This window comes from Copadichromis virginalis, linkage group LG3 (genome assembly GCF_057382275.1).
Source record: "Copadichromis virginalis isolate Kocher_CV1m ecotype Utaka linkage group LG3, C_Virginalis_male_GT1.1, whole genome shotgun sequence".
Classification (NCBI taxonomy): domain Eukaryota; kingdom Metazoa; phylum Chordata; class Actinopteri; order Cichliformes; family Cichlidae; genus Copadichromis; species Copadichromis virginalis.
Window position 1 is genome coordinate 59,354,469 of NC_140620.1, and position 16,425 is coordinate 59,370,893.

The following is a 16,425-nucleotide window of genomic DNA, read 5'->3' on the forward strand; positions in this document are numbered from 1 at the left end:
ACCAGGGCCTTAGTTGCTATTGAGGCCACTTACACCACACCAGGGCCTGTGGCTGCTGGCTGAGGCCACCTACACCACACCAGGGCCTGTGGCTGCTGGCTGAGGCCACTTACACCACACCAGGGCCTGTGGCTGCTGGCTGAAGCCACTTACACCACACCAGGGCCTTAGTTGCTATTGAGGCCACTTACACCACACCAGGGCCTGTGGCTGCTGGCTGAGGCCACCTACACCACACCAGGGCCCTTTTGCTGCTGGCTGAGGCCACTTACACCACACCAGTGCCTGTGGCTTCTGGCTGAGGCCACTTACACCACACCAGGGCCTGTGGCTGCTGGCTGAGGCCACTTACAAAACACCAGGGCCTGTGGCTCTTGCTCAGGCCACTCACATCACACCAGGCCCTGCGCTTCTGGCCGAGGCCATCTTCACCAAACCAGGCCCTGTGGTTCTTGCTCAGGCCACTTACACCACACCAGGGCCTTATTTGCTATTGAGGCCACTTACACCACACCAGGGCCTGTGGCACTTGCTCAGGCCACTTACACCACACCAGGGCCTGTGGCACTTGCTCAGGCCACTTACACCACACCAGGGCCTGTGGCTGCTGGCTGAGGCCACTTACACCACACCAGGGCCTGTGGCTCTTGCTCAGGCCACTTACACCACACCAGGGCCTGTGGCTGCTGGCTGAGGCCACTTACACCACACCAGGGCCTGTGGCTGCTGGCTGAGGCCACCTACACCACACCAGGGCCTGTGGCTGCTGGCTGAGGCCACCTACACCACACCAGGGCCTGTGGCTGCTGGCTGAGGCCACTTAGACCACACCAGTGCCTGTGGCTTCTGGCTGAGGCGACTTACACCACACCAGGGCCCTTTTGCTGCTGGCTGAGGCCACTTACACCACACCAGTGCCTGTGGCTTCTGGCTGAGGCGACTTACACCACACCAGGGCCTGTGGCTGCTGGCTGAGGCCACTTACACCACACCAAGGCCTGTGGCTCTTGCTCAGGCCACTCACATCACACCAGGCCCTGCGCTTCTGGCCGAGGCCATCTTCACCAAACCAGGCCCTGTGCTCCTTGCTGTGGCCATGTACAACACACCAGGCCCTGTGCTGGTTCCTGAGGCCATCTTCAACAATCCAGGGCCTGTGCTGTTGGATAAATGCCAAACTGAGCCTTTGGGTTAGGGTATTATGCAAACATGCAGGTATGGTTATAGCATTGTCTTCGTAACTTCAGGTACTTGCCACCTAATCACTTGAATCCATAAATTGAGACATTGTGCTGGAGCCAGCAGCTTACGGCCATACCACCGTGAGCACGCCCGACCTCGTCTGATCTCGGAAGCTAAGCAGGTCTGGGCTTGGTTAGTACTTGGATGGGAGACTGCCTGGGAATACCTGGTGCTGTAAGCCTTTCATTTTCATGTCATTGAACCGCTTTTGATCCAGAGAAGGGGTGTATTAAAAGACCAGAAGCAGCTCCCCATTAATGAGGGCACATTAACGACATTGCTTTTGGCTGTTTTCCAATGTCTTGTGCTGCTAGCTGATGCCACCTACACCACACCAGGGCCTGAGTGACCGGCTGGGGCCACTTACACCACATCAGGGCCTGTTGCTCTGGCTGAGGCCACTTACACCACACCAGGGCCTGTGGCTGCTGGCTGAGGCCACCTACACCACACCAGGGCCTTAGTTGCTATTGAGGCCAATTACACCACACCAGGGTATGTGGCTCTTGCTCAGGCCACTTACACCACACCAGGGCCTTAGTTGCTATTGAGGCCAATTACACCACACCAGGGCCTGTGGCTCTTGCTCAGGCCACTCACATCACACCAGGCCCTGCGCTTCTGGCCGAGGCAATCTTCACCAAACCAGGCCCTGTGCTGCTAGCTGTGGCCATGTACAACACACCAGGCCCTGTGCTGGTTCCTGAGGCCATCTTCAACAATCCAGGGCCTGTGCTGTTGGATAAATGCTAAACTGAGCCTTTGGGTTAGGGTATTATGCAAACATGAAGGTAGGGTTATAGGATTGTCTTCGTAACTTCAGGTACTTGCCACCTAATCACCTGAATCCATAAATTGAGACATTGTGCTGGGTCCAGCAGCTTACGGCCATACCACCCTGAGCACCCCCGACCTCGTCTGATCTCGGAAGCTGAGCAGGGCTGGGCTTGGTTAGTACTCGGATGGGAGACTGCCTGGGAATACCTGGTGCTGTAAGCCTTTCATTTTAATGTCATTGAACCGCTTTTGATCCAGAGAAGGGGTGTATTAAAAGACCAAAAGCAGCTGCCCATTAATGAGGGCACATTAACGACATTGCTTTTGGCTGTTTTCCAATGTCTTGTGCTGCTAGCTGATGCCACCTACACCACACCAGGGCCTGAGTGACCGGCTGGGGCCACTTACACCACATCAGGGCCTGTGGCTCTGGCTGAGGCCACTTACACCACACCAGGGCCTGTGGCTGCTGGCTGAGGCCACTTACACCACACCAGGGCATTAGTTGCTATTGAGGCCAATTACACCACACCAGGGTATGTGGCTCTTGCTCAGGCCACTTACACCACACCAGGGCCTGTGGCTGCTGGCTGAGGCCACCTACACCACACCAGGGCCTGTGGCTGCTGGCTGAGGCGACTTATACCACACCAGGGCCCTTTTGCTGCTGGCTGAGGCCACTTACACCACACCAGTGCCTGTGGCTTCTGTCTGAGGCGACTTACACCACACCAGGGCCTGTGGCTGCTGGCTGAGGCCAATTATACCACACCAGGGTCTGTGGCTCTTGCTCAGGCCACTTACACCACACCAGGGCCTGTGACACTGGCTGAGGCCACTTACACCACACCAGGGCCTGTGGCTGCTGGCTGAGGCCACTTACACCACACCAGGGCCTGTGGCTGCTGGCTGAGGCCACTTACACCACACCAGGGCCTGTGGCTGCTGGCTGAGGCTACTTACACCACACCAGGGCCTGTGGCTAGTGGCTGAGGCCACCTACACCACACCAGGGCCTGTGGCTGCTGGCTGAGGCGACTTATACCACACCAGGGCCCTTTTGCTGCTGGCTGAGGCCACTTACACCACACCAGTGCCTGTGGCTTCTGTCTGAGGCGACTTACACCACACCAGGGCCTGTGGCTGCTGGCTGAGGCCAATTATACCACACCAGGGTCTGTGGCTCTTGCTCAGGCCACTTACACCACACCAGGGCCTGTGGCACTGGCTGAGGCCACTTACACCACACCAGGGCCTGTGGCTGCTGGCTGAGGCCACTTACACCACACCAGGGCCTGTGGCTGCTGGCTGAGGCCACTTACACCACACCAGGGCCTGTGGCTGCTGGCTGAGGCCACCTACACCACACCAGGGCCTGTGGCTGCTGGCTGAGGCGACTTACACCACACCAGGGCCCTTTTGCTGCTGGCTGAGGCCACTTACACCACACCAGTGCCTGTGGCTTCTGTCTGAGGCGACTTACACCACACCAGGGCCTGTGGCTGCTGGCTGAGGCCAATTACACCACACCAGGGTCTGTGGCTCTTGCTCAGGCCACTTACACCACACCAGGGCCTGTGGCACTGGCTGAGGCCACTTACACCACACCAGGGCCTGTGGCTGCTGGCTGAGGCCACTTACACCACACCAGGGCCTGTGGCTTCTGGCTGAGGCGACTTACACCACACCAGGGCCTGTGGCTGCTGGCTGAGGCCACTTACACCACACCAAGGCCTGTGGCTCTTGCTCAGGCCACTCACATCACACCAGGCCCTGCGCTTCTGGCCGAGGCCATCTTCACCAAACCAGGCCCTGTGCTGCTTGCTGTGGCCATGTACAACACACCAGGCCCTGTGCTGGTTCCTGAGGCCATCTTCAACAATCCAGGGCCTGTGCTGTTGGATAAATGCCAAACTGAGCCTTTGGGTTAGGGTATTATGCAAACATGCAGGTATGGTTATAGGATTGTTTTCGTAACTTCAGGTACTTGCCACCTAATCACTTGAATCCATAAATTGAGACATTGTGCTGGGGCCAGCAGCTTACGGCCATACCACCCTGAGCAGGCCCGACCTCGTCTGATCTCGGAAGCTAAGCAGGGCTGGGCTTGGTTAGTACTTGGATGGGAGACTGCCTGGGAATACCTGGTGCTGTAAGCCTTTCATTTTCATGTCATTGAACCGCTTTTGATCCAGAGAAGGGGTGTATTAAAAGACCAAAAGCAGCTGCCCATTAATGAGGGCACATTAACGACACTGCTTTTGGCTGTTTTCCAATGTCTTGTGCTGCTAGCTGATGCCACCTACACCACACCAGGGCCTGAGTGACCGGCTGAGGCCACTTACACCACACCAGGGCCTGTGGCTCTTGCTCTGGCCACTCACATCACACCAGGCCCTGCGCTTCTGGCCGAGGCCATCTTCACCAAACCAGGCCCTGTGGTTCTTGCTCAGGCCACTTACACCACACCAGGGCCTTATTTGCTATTGAGGCCACTTACACCACACCAGGGCCTGTGGCACTTGCTCAGGCCACTTACACCACACCAGGGCCTGTGGCTGCTGGCTGAGGCCACTTACACCACACCAGGGCCTGTGGCTCTTGCTCAGGCCACTTACACCACACCAGGGCCTGTGGCACTGGCTGAGGCCACTTAGACCACACCAGGGCCTGTGGCTGCTGGCTGAGGCCACTCACACCACACCAGGGCCTGTGGCTGCTGGCTGAGGCCACCTACACCACACCAGGGCCTGTGGCTGCTGGCTGAGGCGACTTACACCACACCAGGGCCCTTTTGCTGCTGGCTGAGGCCACTTACACCACACCAGTGCCTGTGGCTTCTGGCTGAGGCGACTTACACCACACCAGGGCCTGTGGCTGCTGGCTGAGGCCACTTACACCACACCAAGGCCTGTGGCTCTTGCTCAGGCCACTCACATCACACCAGGCCCTGCGCTTCTGGCCGAGGCCATCTTCACCAAACCAGGCCCTGTGCTCCTTGCTGTGGCCATGTACAACACACCAGGCCCTGTGCTGGTTCCTGAGGCCATCTTCAACAATCCAGGGCCTGTGATGTTGGATAAATGCCAAACTGAGCCTTTGGGTTAGGGTATTATGCAAACATGCAGGTATGGTTATAGCATTGTCTTCGTAACTTCAGGTACTTGCCACCTAATCACTTGAATCCATAAATTGAGACATTGTGCTGGGGCCAGCAGCTTACGGCCATACCACCCTGAGCACGCCCGACCTCGTCTGATCTCGGAAGCTAAGCAGGGCTGGGCTTGGTTAGTACTTGGATGGGAGACTGCCTGGGAATACCTGGTGCTGTAAGCCTTTGATTTTCATGTCATTGAACCGCTTTTGATCCAGAGAAGGGGTGTATTAAAAGACCAGAAGCAGCTCCCCATTAATGAGGGCACATTAACGACATTGCTTTTGGCTGTTTTCCAATGTCTTGTGCTGCTAGCTGATGCCACCTACACCACACCAGGGCCTTAGTTGCTATTGAGGCCAATTACACCACACCAGGGTCTTTGGCTCTTGCTCAGGCCACTTACACCACACCAGGGCCTGTGGCACTGGCTGAGGCCACTTACACCACACCAGGGCCTGTGGCTGCTGGCTGAGGCCACTTACACCACATCAGGGCCTGTGGCTCTGGCTGAGGCCACTTTCACCACACCAGGGCCTGTGGCTGCTGGCTGAGGCCACCTACACCACACCAGGGCATTAGTTGCTATTGAGGCCAATTACACCACACCAGGGTCTGTGGCTCTTGCTCAGGCCACTTACACCACACCAGGGCCTGTGGCTCTTGCTCAGGCCACTTACACCACACCAGGGCCTGTGGCTGCTGGCTGAGGCCACCTACACCAAACCAGGGCATTAGTTGCTATTGAGGCCAATTACACCACACCAGGGTCTGTGGCTCTTGCTCAGGCCACTTACACCACACCAGGGCCTGTGGCTCTTGCTCAGGCCACTTACACCACACCAGGGCCTGTGGCACTGGCTGAGGCCACTTACACCACACCAGGGCCTGTGGCTGCTGGCTGAGGCCACTTACACCACACCAGGGCCTGTGGCTGCTGGCTGAGGCCACTTACACCACACCAGGGCCTGTGGCTGGTGGCTGAGGCCACCTACACCACACCAGGGCCTGTGGCTGCTGGCTGAGGCGACTTATACCACACCAGGGCCCTTTTGCTGCTGGCTGAGGCCACTTACACCACACCAGTGCCTGTGGCTTCTGTCTGAGGCGACTTACACCACACCAGGGCCTGTGGCTGCTGGCTGAGGCCAATTACACCACACCAGGGTCTGTGGCTCTTGCTCAGGCCACTTACACCACACCAGGGCCTGTGGCACTGGCTGAGGCCACTTACACCACACCAGGGCCTGTGGCTGCTGGCTGAGGCCACTTACACCACACCAGGGCCTGTGGCTTCTGGCTGAGGCGACTTACACCACACCAGGGCCTGTGGCTGCTGGCTGAGGCCACTTACACCACACCAAGGCCTGTGGCTCTTGCTCAGGCCACTCACATCACACCAGGCCCTGCGCTTCTGGCCGAGGCCATCTTCACCAAACCAGGCCCTGTGCTGCTTGCTGTGGCCATGTACAACACACCAGGCCCTGTGCTGGTTCCTGAGGCCATCTTCAACAATCCAGGGCCTGTGCTGTTGGATAAATGCCAAACTGAGCCTTTGGGTTAGGGTATTATGCAAACATGCAGGTATGGTTATAGGATTGTTTTCGTAACTTCAGGTACTTGCCACCTAATCACTTGAATCCATAAATTGAGACATTGTGCTGGGGCCAGCAGCTTACGGCCATACCACCCTGAGCAGGCCCGACCTCGTCTGATCTTGGAAGCTAAGCAGGGCTGGGCTTGGTTAGTACTTGGATGGGAGACTGCCTGGGAATACCTGGTGCTGTAAGCCTTTCATTTTCATGTCATTGAACCCCTTTTGATCCAGAGAAGGGGTGTATTAAAAGACCAAAAGCAGCTGCCCATTAATGAGGGCACATTAACGACACTGCTTTTGGCTGTTTTCCAATGTCTTGTGCTGCTAGCTGATGCCACCTACACCACACCAGGGCCTGAGTGACCGGCTGAGGCCACTTACACCACACCAGGGCCTGTGGCTCTTGCTCTGGCCACTCACATCACACCAGGCCCTGCGCTTCTGGCCGAGGCCATCTTCACCAAACCAGGCCCTGTGGTTCTTGCTCAGGCCACTTACACCACACCAGGGCCTTATTTGCTATTGAGGCCACTTACACCACACCAGGGCCTGTGGCACTTGCTCAGGCCACTTACACCACACCAGGGCCTGTGGCACTTGCTCAGGCCACTTACACCACACCAGGGCCTGTGGCTGCTGGCTGAGGCCACTTACACCACACCAGGGCCTGTGGCTCTTGCTCAGGCCACTTACACCACACCAGGGCCTGTGGCACTGGCTGAGGCCACTTAGACCACACCAGGGCCTGTGGCTGCTGGCTGAGGCCACTCACACCACACCAGGGCCTGTGGCTGCTGGCTGAGGCCACCTACACCACACCAGGGCCTGTGGCTGCTGGCTGAGGCGACTTACACCACACCAGGGCCCTTTTGCTGCTGGCTGAGGCCACTTACACCACACCAGTGCCTGTGGCTTCTGGCTGAGGCGACTTACACCACACCAGGGCCTGCGCTTCTGGCCGAGGCCATCTTCACCAAACCAGGCCCTGTGCTGCTTGCTGTGGCCATGTACAACACACCAGGCCCTGTGCTGGTTCCTGAGGCCATCTTCAACAATCCAGGGCCTGTGCTGTTGGATAAATGCCAAACTGAGCCTTTGGGTTAGGGTATTATGCAAACATGCAGGTATGGTTATAGCATTGTCTTCGTAACTTCAGGTACTTGCCACCTAATCACTTGAATCCATAAATTGAGACATTGTGCTGGGGCCAGCAGCTTACGGCCATACCACCCTGAGCACGCCCGACCTCGTCTGATCTCGGAAGCTAAGCAGGGCTGGGCTTGGTTAGTACTTGGATGGGAGACTGCCTGGGAATACCTGGTGCTGTAAGCCTTTCATTTTCATGTCATTGAACCGCTTTTGATCCAGAGAAGGGGTGTATTAAAAGACCAAAAGCAGCTGCCCATTAATGAGGGCACATTAACGACACTGCTTTTGGCTGTTTTCCAATGTCTTGTGCTGCTAGCTGATGCCACCTACACCACACCAGGGCCTGAGTGACCGGCTGGGGCCACTTACACCACATCAGGGCCTGTGGCTCTGGCTGAGGCCACTTACACCACACCAGGGCCTGTGGCTGCTGGCTGAGGCCAGTTACACCACACCAGAGCCTGTGGCTGCTGGCTGAAGCCACTTACACCACACCAGGGCCTTAGTTGCTATTGAGGCCACTTACACCACACCAGGGCCTGTGGCTGCTGGCTGAGGCCACCTACACCACACCAGGGCCTGTGGCTGCTGGCTGAGGCCATTTACACCACACCAGGGCCTGTGGCTGCTGGCTGAAGCCACTTACACCACACCAGGGCCTTAGTTGCTATTGAGGCCACTTACACCACACCAGGGCCTGTGGCTGCTGGCTGAGGCCACCTACACCACACCAGGGCCCTTTTGCTGCTGGCTGAGGCCACTTACACCACACCAGTGCCTGTGGCTTCTGGCTGAGGCCACTTACACCACACCAGGGCCTGTGGCTGCTGGCTGAGGCCACTTACACCACACCAGGGCCTGTGGCTCTTGCTCAGGCCACTCACATCACACCAGGCCCTGCGCTTCTGGCCGAGGCCATCTTCACCAAACCAGGCCCTGTGGTTCTTGCTCAGGCCACTTACACCACACCAGGGCCTTATTTGCTATTGAGGCCACTTACACCACACCAGGGTCTGTGGCTGTTGCTCAGGCCACTTACACCACACCAGGGCCTGTGGCTCTTGCTCAGGCCACTTACACCACACCAGGGCCTGTGGCTCTTGCTCAGGCCACTTACACCACACCAGGGCCTGTGGCTCTTTCTCAGGCCACTCATATCACACCAGGCCCTGTGCTTCTGGCTGAGGCAACTTAGACCACACCAGGGCCTGTGGCTGCTGGCTGAGGCCACTTACACCACACCAGGGCCTGTGGCTGCTGGCTGAGGCGACTTACACCACACCAGGGCCCTTTTGCTGCTGGCTGAGGCCACTTACACCACACCAGTGCCTGTGGCTTCTGGCTGAGGCGACTTACACCACACCAGGGCCTGTGGCTGCTGGCTGAGGCCACTTACACCACACCAGGGCCTGTGGCTGCTGGCTTAGGCCACCTACACCACACCAGGGCCTTATTTGCTATTGAGGCCACTTACACCACACCAGGGCCTGTGGCACTTGCTCAGGCCACTTACACCACACCAGGGCCTGTGGCACTTGCTCAGGCCACTTACACCACACCAGGGCCTGTGGCTGCTGGCTGAGGCCACTTACACCACACCAGGGCCTGTGGCTCTTGCTCAGGCCACTTACACCACACCAGGGCCTGTGGCACTGGCTGAGGCCACTTAGACCACACCAGGGCCTGTGGCTGCTGGCTGAGGCCACTCACACCACACCAGGGCCTGTGGCTGCTGGCTGAGGCCACCTACACCACACCAGGGCCTGTGGCTGCTGGCTGAGGCGACTTACACCACACCAGGGCCCTTTTGCTGCTGGCTGAGGCCACTTACACCACACCAGTGCCTGTGGCTTCTGGCTGAGGCGACTTACACCACACCAGGGCCTGTGGCTGCTGGCTGAGGCCACTTACACCACACCAAGGCCTGTGGCTCTTGCTCAGGCCACTCACATCACACCAGGCCCTGCGCTTCTGGCCGAGGCCATCTTCACCAAACCAGGCCCTGTGCTCCTTGCTGTGGCCATGTACAACACACCAGGCCCTGTGCTGGTTCCTGAGGCCATCTTCAACAATCCAGGGCCTGTGATGTTGGATAAATGCCAAACTGAGCCTTTGGGTTAGGGTATTATGCAAACATGCAGGTATGGTTATAGCATTGTCTTCGTAACTTCAGGTACTTGCCACCTAATCACTTGAATCCATAAATTGAGACATTGTGCTGGGGCCAGCAGCTTACGGCCATACCACCCTGAGCACGCCCGACCTCATCTGATCTCGGAAGCTAAGCAGGGCTGGGCTTGGTTAGTACTTGGATGGGAGACTGCCTGGGAATACCTGGTGCTGTAAGCCTTTGATTTTCATGTCATTGAACCGCTTTTGATCCAGAGAAGGGGTGTATTAAAAGACCAGAAGCAGCTCCCCATTAATGAGGGCACATTAACGACATTGCTTTTGGCTGTTTTCCAATGTCTTGTGCTGCTAGCTGATGCCACCTACACCACACCAGGGCCTTAGTTGCTATTGAGGCCAATTACACCACACCAGGGTCTTTGGCTCTTGCTCAGGCCACTTACACCACACCAGGGCCTGTGGCACTGGCTGAGGCCACTTACACCACACCAGGGCCTGTGGCTGCTGGCTGAGGCCACTTACACCACATCAGGGCCTGTGGCTCTGGCTGAGGCCACTTTCACCACACCAGGGCCTGTGGCTGCTGGCTGAGGCCACCTACACCACACCAGGGCATTAGTTGCTATTGAGGCCAATTACACCACACCAGGGTCTGTGGCTCTTGCTCAGGCCACTTACACCACACCAGGGCCTGTGGCTCTTGCTCAGGCCACTTACACCACACCAGGGCCTGTGGCTGCTGGCTGAGGCCACCTACACCAAACCAGGGCATTAGTTGCTATTGAGGCCAATTACACCACACCAGGGTCTGTGGCTCTTGCTCAGGCCACTTACACCACACCAGGGCCTGTGGCTCTTGCTCAGGCCACTTACACCACACCAGGGCCTGTGGCACTGGCTGAGGCCACTTACACCACACCAGGGCCTGTGGCTGCTGGCTGAGGCCACTTACACCACACCAGGGCCTGTGGCTGCTGGCTGAGGCCACTTACACCACACCAGGGCCTGTGGCTGGTGGCTGAGGCCACCTACACCACACCAGGGCCTGTGGCTGCTGGCTGAGGCGACTTATACCACACCAGGGCCCTTTTGCTGCTGGCTGAGGCCACTTACACCACACCAGTGCCTGTGGCTTCTGTCTGAGGCGACTTACACCACACCAGGGCCTGTGGCTGCTGGCTGAGGCCAATTACACCACACCAGGGTCTGTGGCTCTTGCTCAGGCCACTTACACCACACCAGGGCCTGTGGCACTGGCTGAGGCCACTTACACCACACCAGGGCCTGTGGCTGCTGGCTGAGGCCACTTACACCACACCAGGGCCTGTGGCTTCTGGCTGAGGCGACTTACACCACACCAGGGCCTGTGGCTGCTGGCTGAGGCCACTTACACCACACCAAGGCCTGTGGCTCTTGCTCAGGCCACTCACATCACACCAGGCCCTGCGCTTCTGGCCGAGGCCATCTTCACCAAACCAGGCCCTGTGCTGCTTGCTGTGGCCATGTACAACACACCAGGCCCTGTGCTGGTTCCTGAGGCCATCTTCAACAATCCAGGGCCTGTGCTGTTGGATAAATGCCAAACTGAGCCTTTGGGTTAGGGTATTATGCAAACATGCAGGTATGGTTATAGGATTGTTTTCGTAACTTCAGGTACTTGCCACCTAATCACTTGAATCCATAAATTGAGACATTGTGCTGGGGCCAGCAGCTTACGGCCATACCACCCTGAGCAGGCCCGACCTCGTATGATCTTGGAAGCTAAGCAGGGCTTGGCTTGGTTAGTACTTGGATGGGAGACTGCCTGGGAATACCTGGTGCTGTAAGCCTTTCATTTTCATGTCATTGAACCGCTTTTGATCCAGAGAAGGGGTGTATTAAAAGACCAAAAGCAGCTGCCCATTAATGAGGGCACATTAACGACACTGCTTTTGGCTGTTTTCCAATGTCTTGTGCTGCTAGCTGATGCCACCTACACCACACCAGGGCCTGAGTGACCGGCTGAGGCCACTTACACCACACCAGGGCCTGTGGCTCTTGCTCTGGCCACTCACATCACACCAGGCCCTGCGCTTCTGGCCGAGGCCATCTTCACCAAACCAGGCCCTGTGGTTCTTGCTCAGGCCACTTACACCACACCAGGGCCTTATTTGCTATTGAGGCCACTTACACCACACCAGGGCCTGTGGCACTTGCTCAGGCCACTTACACCACACCAGGGCCTGTGGCTGCTGGCTGAGGCCACTTACACCACACCAGGGCCTGTGGCTCTTGCTCAGGCCACTTACACCACACCAGGGCCTGTGGCACTGGCTGAGGCCACTTAGACCACACCAGGGCCTGTGGCTGCTGGCTGAGGCCACTCACACCACACCAGGGCCTGTGGCTGCTGGCTGAGGCCACCTACACCACACCAGGGCCTGTGGCTGCTGGCTGAGGCGACTTACACCACACCAGGGCCCTTTTGCTGCTGGCTGAGGCCACTTACACCACACCAGTGCCTGTGGCTTCTGGCTGAGGCGACTTACACCACACCAGGGCCTGTGGCTGCTGGCTGAGGCCACTTACACCACACCAAGGCCTGTGGCTCTTGCTCAGGCCACTCACATCACACCAGGCCCTGCGCTTCTGGCCGAGGCCATCTTCACCAAACCAGGCCCTGTGCTCCTTGCTGTGGCCATGTACAACACACCAGGCCCTGTGCTGGTTCCTGAGGCCATCTTCAACAATCCAGGGCCTGTGCTGTTGGATAAATGCCAAACTGAGCCTTTGGGTTAGGGTATTATGCAAACATGCAGGTATGGTTATAGCATTGTCTTCGTAACTTCAGGTACTTGCCACCTAATCACTTGAATCCATAAATTGAGACATTGTGCTGGGGCCAGCAGCTTACGGCCATACCACCCTGAGCACGCCCGACCTCGTCTGATCTCGGAAGCTAAGCAGGGCTGGGCTTGGTTAGTACTTGGATGGGAGACTGCCTGGGAATACCTGGTGCTGTAAGCCTTTCATTTTCATGTCATTGAACCGCTTTTGATCCAGAGAAGGGGTGTATTAAAAGACCAAAAGCAGCTGCCCATTAATGAGGGCACATTAACGACACTGCTTTTGGCTGTTTTCCAATGTCTTGTGCTGCTAGCTGATGCCACCTACACCACACCAGGGCCTGAGTGACCGGCTGGGGCCACTTACACCACATCAGGGCCTGTGGCTCTGGCTGAGGCCACTTACACCACACCAGGGCCTGTGGCTGCTGGCTGAGGCCAGTTACACCACACCAGAGCCTGTGGCTGCTGGCTGAAGCCACTTACACCACACCAGGGCCTTAGTTGCTATTGAGGCCACTTACACCACACCAGGGCCTGTGGCTGCTGGCTGAGGCCACCTACACCACACCAGGGCCTGTGGCTGCTGGCTGAGGCCATTTACACCACACCAGGGCCTGTGGCTGCTGGCTGAAGCCACTTACACCACACCAGGGCCTTAGTTGCTATTGAGGCCACTTACACCACACCAGGGCCTGTGGCTGCTGGCTGAGGCCACCTACACCACACCAGGGCCCTTTTGCTGCTGGCTGAGGCCACTTACACCACACCAGTGCCTGTGGCTTCTGGCTGAGGCCACTTACACCACACCAGGGCCTGTGGCTGCTGGCTGAGGCCACTTACACCACACCAGGGCCTGTGGCTCTTGCTCAGGCCACTCACATCACACCAGGCCCTGCGCTTCTGGCCGAGGCCATCTTCACCAAACCAGGCCCTGTGGTTCTTGCTCAGGCCACTTACACCACACCAGGGCCTTATTTGCTATTGAGGCCACTTACACCACACCAGGGTCTGTGGCTGTTGCTCAGGCCACTTACACCACACCAGGGCCTGTGGCTCTTGCTCAGGCCACTTACACCACACCAGGGCCTGTGGCTCTTGCTCAGGCCACTTACACCACACCAGGGCCTGTGGCTCTTTCTCAGGCCACTCATATCACACCAGGCCCTGTGCTTCTGGCTGAGGCAACTTAGACCACACCAGGGCCTGTGGCTGCTGGCTGAGGCCACTTACACCACACCAGGGCCTGTGGCTGCTGGCTGAGGCGACTTACACCACACCAGGGCCCTTTTGCTGCTGGCTGAGGCCACTTACACCACACCAGTGCCTGTGGCTTCTGGCTGAGGCGACTTACACCACACCAGGGCCTGTGGCTGCTGGCTGAGGCCACTTACACCACACCAGGGCCTGTGGCTGCTGGCTTAGGCCACCTACACCACACCAGGGCCTTAGTTGCTATTGAGGCCAATTACACCACACCATGGTCTGTGGCTCTTGCTCAGGCCACTTACACCACACCAGGGCCTGTGGCACTGGCTGAGGCCACTTACACCACACCAGGGCCTGTGGCTGCTGGCTGAGGCCACTTACACCACACAAGGGCTTGTGGCTGCTGGCTGAGGCCACCTACACCACACCAGGGCCTGTGGCTGCTGGCTGAGGCCACCTACACCACACCAGGGCCTGTGGCTGGTGGCTCAGGCCACTTACACCACACCAGGGCCTGTGGCTCTTGCTCAGGCCACTTACACCACACCAGGGCCTGTGGCTCTTGCTCAGGCCACTCATATCACACCAGGCCCTGTGCTTCTGGCTGAGGCCATCTTCACCAAACCAGGCCCTGTGGCTCTTACTCAGGCCACTTACACCACACCAGGGCCTGTGGCACTGGCTGAGGCCACTTACACCACACCAGGGCCTTATTTGCTATTGAGGCCACTTACACCACACCAGGGCCTGTGGCTCTGGCTTAGGCCACTTACACCACACCAGGGCCTGTGGCACTGGCTGAGGCCACTTAGACCACACCAGGGCCTGTGGCTGCTGGCTGAGGCCACTCACACCACACCAGGGCCTGTGGCTGCTAGCTGAGGCCACTTACACCAAACCAGGGCATGTGGCTGCTTGCTGAGGCCATCTTCACCAAACCAGGCCCTGTGCTGCTTGCTGTGGCCATGTACAACACACCAGGGCCCTTTTGCTGCTGGCTGAGGCCACTTACACCACACCAGTGCCTGTGGCTTCTGGCTGAGGCCACTTACAACACACCAGGGCCTTAGTTGCTATTGAGGCCACCTACACCACACCAGGGCCTGTGGCTGCTGGCTGAGGCCACTTACAACACACCAGGGCCTGTGGCTCTTGCTCAGGCCACTCATATCACACCAGGCCCTGTGCTTCTGGCCGAGGCCATCTTCACCAAACCAGGCCCTGTGCTGCTTGCTGTGGCCATGTACAACACACCAGGCCCTGTGCTGGTTCCTGACGCCATCTTCAACAATCCAGGGCCTGTGCTGTTGGATAAATGCCAAACTGAGCCTTTGGGTTAGGGTATTATGCAAACATGCAGGTATGGTTATAGGATTGTCTTCGTAACTTCAGGTACTTGCCACCTAATCACTTGAATCCATAAATTGAGACATTGTGCTGGGGCCAGCAGCTTACGGCCATACCACCCTGAGCACGCCCGACCTCGTCTGATCTCGGAAGCTAAGCAGGGCTGGGCTTGGTTAGTACTTGGATGGGAGACTGCTTGGGAATACCTGGTGCTGTAAGCCTTTCATTTTCATGTCATTGAACCGCTTTTGATCCAGAGAAGGGGTGTATTAAAAGACCAAAAGCAGCTCCCCATTAATGAGGGCACATTAACGACATTGCTTTTGGCTCTTTTCCAATGTCTTGTGCTGCTAGCTGATGCCACTTACACCACACCAGGGCCTGTGGCTGCTGGCTGAGGCCACTTACACCACACCAGGGCCTGAGTGACCGGCTGGGGCCACTTACACCACATCAGGGCCTGTGGCTGCTGGCTGAGGCCAGTTACACCACACCAGAGCCTGTGGCTGCTGGCTGAAGCCACTTACACCACACCAGGGCCTTAGTTGCTATTGAGGCCACTTACACCACACCAGGGCCTGTGGCGCTGGCTGAGGCCACTTACACCACACCAGGGCCTGAGTGACCGGCTGGGGCCACTTACACCACATCAGGGCCTGTGGCTCTGGCTGAGGCCACTTACACCACACCAGGGCCTGTGGCACTTGCTCAGGCCACTTACACCACACCAGGGCCTGTGGCTCTGGCTGAGGCCACTTTCACCACACCAGGGCCTGTGGCTGCTGGCTGAGGCCACCTACACCACACCAGGGCATTAGTTGCTATTGAGGCCAATTACACCACACCAGGGCCTGTGGCTCTTGCTCAGGCCACTTACACCACACCAGGGCCTGTGGCTGCTGGCTGAGGCCAGTTACACCACACCAGAGCCTGTGGCTGCTGGCTGAAGCCACTTACACCACACCAGGGCCTTAGTTGCTATTGAGGCCACTTAC

At 57.8% G+C, this 16,425-nt stretch overlaps 5 non-coding genes and 5 pseudogenes across 5 annotated transcripts; all 10 read left to right on the top strand.

The window, feature by feature from the left end:
* The first annotated feature begins 1,304 nt into the window (after window positions 1-1,304).
* LOC146716338 (5S ribosomal RNA) lies at window positions 1,305-1,423 on the top strand (annotated as a pseudogene).
* Window positions 1,424-2,122: 699 nt separating this feature from the next.
* On the top strand, window positions 2,123-2,241 carry LOC146716339 (5S ribosomal RNA; annotated as a pseudogene).
* Window positions 2,242-4,059: 1,818 nt separating this feature from the next.
* On the top strand, window positions 4,060-4,178 carry LOC146716340 (5S ribosomal RNA; annotated as a pseudogene).
* A 1,058-nt stretch (window positions 4,179-5,236) lies between these two features.
* Window positions 5,237-5,355, top strand: LOC146716341 (5S ribosomal RNA). Its single transcript, XR_014919783.1, has one exon. It is a non-coding gene; the product is annotated as a 5S ribosomal RNA (ribosomal RNA).
* A 1,491-nt stretch (window positions 5,356-6,846) lies between these two features.
* LOC146716342 (5S ribosomal RNA) lies at window positions 6,847-6,965 on the top strand (annotated as a pseudogene).
* A 1,018-nt stretch (window positions 6,966-7,983) lies between these two features.
* Window positions 7,984-8,102, top strand: LOC146716343 (5S ribosomal RNA). Its single transcript, XR_014919784.1, has one exon. It is a non-coding gene; the product is annotated as a 5S ribosomal RNA (ribosomal RNA).
* A 2,047-nt stretch (window positions 8,103-10,149) lies between these two features.
* On the top strand, window positions 10,150-10,268 carry LOC146716344 (5S ribosomal RNA). Its single transcript, XR_014919600.1, has one exon. It is a non-coding gene; the product is annotated as a 5S ribosomal RNA (ribosomal RNA).
* Window positions 10,269-11,759: 1,491 nt separating this feature from the next.
* On the top strand, window positions 11,760-11,878 carry LOC146716345 (5S ribosomal RNA; annotated as a pseudogene).
* A 1,058-nt stretch (window positions 11,879-12,936) lies between these two features.
* LOC146716346 (5S ribosomal RNA) lies at window positions 12,937-13,055 on the top strand. The gene has a single exon (XR_014919785.1). It is a non-coding gene; the product is annotated as a 5S ribosomal RNA (ribosomal RNA).
* Window positions 13,056-15,532: 2,477 nt separating this feature from the next.
* Window positions 15,533-15,651, top strand: LOC146716347 (5S ribosomal RNA). The gene has a single exon (XR_014919809.1). It is a non-coding gene; the product is annotated as a 5S ribosomal RNA (ribosomal RNA).
* Window positions 15,652-16,425: the final 774 nt, after the last annotated feature.